Genomic DNA, 6,516 nt, shown 5'->3' with positions numbered 1-6,516 from the left:
ATACCGCTTATACCACATAGAAGCAGTATGATTTGAGCATAATTCCCTTTTCTGTCCCTTAATTCCATAATCTTTAAAATAGTGAGAATAATACTGTCTATTTTATAGTTGTGAAAATGAAATGAGATAATACATTTAAACCACTTGGATCTATGCCTGGAACATAAGAAGCACTCAACTTGTATCATTATTTCCGTTTTAGAGATGAAAAGCAAAAAATAAACCAGGGCTTCAAACTTATACATTCCCTTTCAACTTCCTGCTGAGAATTTTTATTTCCACCTCAAATATACTGAATCAGAATCTACATTTTAACAAGATTACGTATACATTAGAATCATCTGGATATAAGAATCACCTGGGTATCTATAAGAACCGCTTGGTTATCTTGTTAAACTGTAGATTCTGATTCAGTATATCTAGGGTGGAAATGCAAATTCTCAGCATGGGGTCCAATCTGAATGAATTGGTTCAGGCCTTGAAACAAATAAACCTAGAGGTTCAGGGAAAGTATGCAATTTGCCCAAGGCCCTGGCTGGTAACCAAAACCAGAATTCTAACCCATGTGTTTTGGGTATCAAACTCTCAAACATTTTTCTATACGTGTGGCAAGACCTGGATGATCTATCTTGATTTGCAGATTGCTGTTCATCAGTCTCCTAAGGGAAAAGCATGACACCAAAATATCCAATTCACTTAGAAACAAACCCACCTCTGTGTTGCCTAAGCATATGCATGCTTTTCTCACTTTTTTCCCAGGTGCTTGTTGTGATGGCCCACATTTGCCTTCACAACATTGAGCGTGATACTATCGTATGTAGTCCCTTGCTGCTCAAAGTGTGGCAGCATCTGCATCACCTGGGAGCGTGTCAGAACTGAGGAATCCCAGATTGCCTGAATCAGAATCTGCAATTTCACAAAATCCTATGTATTCATATGCACATTACTGTATGAGAATTACATCTATAGTGGCTCAGTGGAAATTAATTAAATGGGATTTTGACTTCTCACATTTTCTGCATATTTACTGACGAATTGCAACAAGTCTTTATATCTTATTTGTACATTAAGGATTCAGGCAGGCATTCAGCCATTTAAATACTAAATTAGATACTAATTTTTTAAAGAAAAAGGTAAAGATTTAGAGACTTACAATTTCTGCATGGTAACTCAACCCCAAATCACCAACCCCCTTAATTTTTTTCCTAAACAATTGTGCGTGTGTCATTCATTTAAAGTCTTCGGACAATGTAAATCAATAATATGGTAAACGCCTACTTTTTTTTTAAGAGCACTGCCAGATGTTTCAATCATTTCTCTTGAATGTTTCCACTAAGAAAATCATTGCTAATACTTGAGTACCTTACTTTCTCCAGCTATGTGCTGATAATTTTCTCCAGAAAAATAATTACATGGTTCTTCTACGTATTTCTTAAAATCTCTCTGAAGTCCAAATCATATTAATAGATCTTTGTGGAATTATTTTTCATGAGATTTTTATTAACTATAATAGAAAAGAACATGTGGCAATAGTCGTATAATTGCTTCACTGAAAAAGAAAGCCTGCAAACCAGTATTTTAGATTTCAATGTTTTATTCAAAGGCAGCCCGACAGTAATGGTCACTGATTTACAAGTAAAGCTTAGCAATTTACAAAATGTTGTTAAAGACGACTCAGAAACACCTACTATTTAAATGAAGGAAATTTACATAACAACAAAAATATGGACTCACAAAATGAAACAAATTTTCAATCAATGCCATTTATTTACCAAAATGAAGTTGATTTTTTTAACTCAACCTCTTGAAATTTTACTTTTATCTGGTCTATAATTTTTTTTTTATTTTTAAAGATTTGACAGATTTTGACCAAAATGCATTTAATATGGGCATCAGGAAGTACTGTAAGCTTAATTCATAGTTTTGTCCAAAACAAAATGGCAAAACACCTATTTTCAAATGGAATATATTTTAAAATGGATGTATCTTATATAGACTTTGGTAATATTTGCTTCTTAAGATATACTTTCTGATAAACAAATGGCTTACTTACATATCTTGAAATACAGTATTTATAATTTATGACAGAGAAAATTCCAGGAAACTTGTTTCATCTACTTCAGCCTATAAATATATGATGCATATATAAAATTTACATATATTATAATGACTATGTTTATATATATATTGATTGTAATTTTTTTAAAATTATATATTGGAACAAGTAAATGCTACATTTTACAGAACTAGTTGATTCATTGAGGTACTTCCAGAGAACCTGGCTGGATTATACGGTTAGTTTATGTAGCAGAAATTAAAATCTTTTCCATTAAGAAGTATAGTCTTTAATAGAGGTGGTGGGTAGACAGGCAGTGATAAGAGCCGAGGAAACACTAGATGCAAAGAAACATTAGTAAGAGAAATACAATTATTGCTGAACATAGATGTATTCATATTGTTAATGTTTTTCATCTGTGTAACATGATAATGATTTCACATATATTACCTCATCAAATTCGATCAAATGTCCTATGAGAGAGGCCAGTTAGATGATATTATCTCCATTTTGCGGAGGAAGAAACTCAGGCCAGAAAGGTAACAGATTTTAAGAGGTTAAATCACATAGTCAATAAGTGAGAGCATAAAGTCCAATTAGCATCATATAAATTCCAATATTGCACCTGTTTCCCTTTGCAGAGACTGATTGTGAAGATGAGAAGATCAACAAATGATTCAGTGCTAGAGGTGCTTACTCATTTATGCCAAGAAATGTTGAAGATAGCTACCTGGCTAACTGACTGGAAGAGACTGATATTTGTGCACATTCCAAAGAAAGGTGATCCAACAGAATGTGGAAATTATCAAACCATATCATTAATATTACACACAAGTAAAATTTTGGTGAAGATAATTCAAAAATAGGTTGAAGTAGTATATTGACAGGAAATTGCAGCAATTCAAGCCAGATTCAGAAGAGAGCATGGAACGAGGAATATCATTGCTAATGTCAGATGGAGCTTGGCTGAAAACAAAGAATACCAGAAAGATGTTTACCTCTATTTTATTGGATATGTAAAGGCATTTGACTGTGTGGATCATAACAAATTATGGATAATATAATGAAGAATGGGAATTCCAGAACACTTAATTGTGTTCATGAGGAACCTGTATATAGACCAAGAGGCAAATGCTCGAGAAGAACAAGGGGATACTGCATGGTTTAAAATTAGGAAAGGTACGCATCGGGATTGTATCCTTTCACCATACTTATTCAATCTGTATGCTGTGCAAATAATTTGTGAAGCTGTACTATATGAAGAACGTGGCATCAGGATTAGAAGAAAACTCATTAACCACCTACGATATACAGATGACACAACTTTGCTTGCTGAAAGTGAAGATAACTTGAAGCACTTACTAATGAAGAGCAAAGACTATATAGCCTTCAGTATGGATTACACCTCAACAGAAAGACAAGAAAACTCTTCACAACTGGACCAATAAGCAACATCATGATAAACGAAGAAAAGATTGAAGTTGTCAAGGATTTCATTTTAGTTGGATCTACAAGAATGTCTATGAACACAGCAGTCAAGAAATCAAATGACCTATTGTACTGGGCAAATCTGGTGCAAAAGACCTCTTTACTGTTTTTAAGAGCAAAGATACCACTTTGATGACTAAGGTGTGCTTGACACAAGCCATGGTACTTTCAGTAGGCTCTATGTATGTGAGAGCTGGACAATGAATAAGGAAGACCACAGAAGAATTGTTGCATTCGAATTGTGGTACTGAGGAAGAATATTGAATGTACCATAGATTTCTAGAAGAATGAACAAATCTGTCTTGGAGGAAATACTGCTAGAATGCTCCTTGGAAGTGAGAATGGTTAGGTTTTGTCTCTCATACTGTGGTAATGTTGTCAGAAGGCACCAGTCCATGGAGAAGGATATCATGAGTCAGCAAAAAAGGGAAGACCCTCCAAGAGATGGATTTACACAGTGGCTGTGATGATGGGCTCAAGCATGGCAATGATTGTGAGGATGGTGCAGCACAGGGCAGTGTTGCCTTCTGTTGTACATAGGGTTGCTATGAGGCAAAACTGACTCAAAGTCGCCCAATAGCAAAAACAATATTGTTTATGGAACAATAAGTTTCTGTTTACAGTGTTAGAAAAATTGCATTGATTAATATTAGGGTTACATAGACAATTAATGTAATTGCTGTCAGTAAGTTGTTCACCTGTAAAAAGCTGAACTGGCAAAAGTTGTGTGATGGATATATTTACAAAAACAATAACAAGAGCAGCTGATGAAACTCCTTATGTATAACCAAACACCTCATGGGATTGAGCTTCTTAGTTTGGATGTTTAGGGTCATGGTTTCATGGGACAATGCAGTTAATTGGCCTGATATCTTGTTTAGTGTTTCTGTTCTATCTCTAATTGGTTGCATAGTTCCTGTTATCTGAAAAGCTGGCAAGTGGCCACCCAAGGCACAACAATTGGTATCTATTTGCCTGGAGCAACAGAGGAAGGAGAGTGAGGAATAGGAGGAGGAAATGGATTGTTTGGCTAATTGCGTCCTTAGCCATAAGTCCAGAACTGGATGGTTTCTGGCTACCATTATTGAATATTTTGATCAAAGATTCTATAGAAGACTCCCAATGAAAAGGTAGAAAATGCAAAAAAGAATTTTAAATTTTCATGGAATCCATACTTTCTGGAGCCATGGAAGCTGGATTAACCTGTGAAAATATTAATCAGAGATAATCTTTAAATCTTAATTAAAAATATCCCCTGAAGTCTTCTTAAAACCCAAAAATAGCTTAGCTTACCTAGTAAAAAAGGTCTGCCTTGAGCACTGTGTCTTTTACAGAAATATAGGCAGTCTCTGGTTACAAATGTCTAACGTAGGACAACTCCTAGTTACCCTTTAATGCAGGGCTTCAAACTGTTCTATCGTGGCTGATGAAGCACTACAGGTACAGACAAGAATTGTTACAATTTGGGAAAAATTTTCCCAGAACGACAAAAATTATGGTCAAAACCTTGGAATGGGAGGTGGAAGAGACATAGTGAGCCCTTTCAGGAGCCTGATAGGTGAGCTTGGATTATTGGCAATACTATGGAGAGTCACACATATTCAAAGTGGCATGGTTGGCTGCCATATTTGAGCAGGGCACCACCATCTTTGAAGCCCTGCTTTAATGTTATGTAAATTAGCCCTCACTTTTAAACTATTGAACTAACTCCTACAAATTCTTCATCACAGTCATCTTCATTTGCTGCATATGCAGCTTTTAAATCATTGAAAAGGATTTGAGGTCTTTCTTGCACTGAAATAAGGCTAAATAAGAACTGTATGCATCAATTCCTAGTGACCTGCAAATTGTTAAAGATAGAGTTTGGAACGGATCTTGTTTGTCACCTGGGGACTGCCTGTATCAATATGGGATCAAACTTACAACAGGAATTCAAAAGATTAGATAGGAAACTTAGGGTGCGGTAGGTTTATGCTAGTGGAGGAGCAAAAAGATCAGAAAAGGAGGATGACAATGGTTGTACAAATTTAATCAGTGTCACTGAACTGTACATATAGAAATTGTTGAATTGATGTATATTCTGCTGTGCATATTTTCAACAAGAAGAAAAAATATTAAGTTTTATTTAAAAAACAGGTTACAAATCTTGCTGGATTGCTGAAAATGTGAATTACCAATATATTTATAGTGCTTACATGAGAAGAAATGGTGGAAGGAAGGATTGAGGGAAATATGCTAGCCATATAATATTTTATTACACTACCTGGTATTTTATTTTTTCTTTAAATTTTCTTTTAATTAATGACCCACAGGACAAGAAGTGCCTTTGTTGCAGTACTTTACATATGGCCCTTATAGAGTAAAATAAATATCAGGGAGTCAATGTTCATAAAAGTGTTAAACTCTTAATTAGCAGGTGAACAGTTAAGCAAGATTTCCTTTACTGGCATGGAGATTGTAATACATCTTCACATGCGCTGTATTCTTTGGTAGACTTTATCATTCAGTGAAATTATAGAATTTGCAAAGGATAAACATGGCAAAAGGTTTCATGTAAAATTTGAGCACAATATTCACCATAAGCTATTTATACTTAATACTAATAGAATATTTAAATATTGCCTCAAAACTTACCAATCATCTGTGTTCAAAACTGTAAGTAAACAAAATGGGGTAAATAATGAGTTATAAAAACATTTCGTGGTATTTCTGGTAACTGAGCAAGAGGAAGCTAATGTCATAGATGTGGAATTCTTTGAACTGGACAGCTACCACTTTCTCTCCCCCACCTACCCCTAAGCATTTTTATAAGGCATCATTTTGGAACAGCTGTCTAATACATCTTAAAGAAGTATATAAATGGCATCAATTAATTGTCAACCACTACTATACCACAGGGAGCTCTGGTAGCATAGAGGTTAAGGCATTTGACTGCTAACCAGAAGGCTGGCGGTTCAAATCCACCAGCCACT

The 6,516-nt window shown here is 35.0% G+C and overlaps 1 pseudogene; it reads left to right on the top strand.

Annotated features, from left to right (window-relative positions):
- The first annotated feature begins 2,524 nt into the window (after positions 1–2,524).
- The window catches only part of LOC103207591, a 14,494-nt pseudogene continuing 10,502 nt past the window's right edge, over positions 2,525–6,516 (top strand).

The sequence above is a fragment of the Orycteropus afer genome, unplaced genomic scaffold (genome assembly GCF_000298275.1).
Source record: "Orycteropus afer afer isolate SDZICR_OR568_19922 unplaced genomic scaffold, OryAfe1.0 scaffold00379, whole genome shotgun sequence".
NCBI lineage: Eukaryota > Metazoa > Chordata > Mammalia > Tubulidentata > Orycteropodidae > Orycteropus > Orycteropus afer.
The sequence above is the reverse complement of the archived record's forward strand: the minus strand, read 5'-3'. Positions and strand labels throughout refer to the sequence as shown.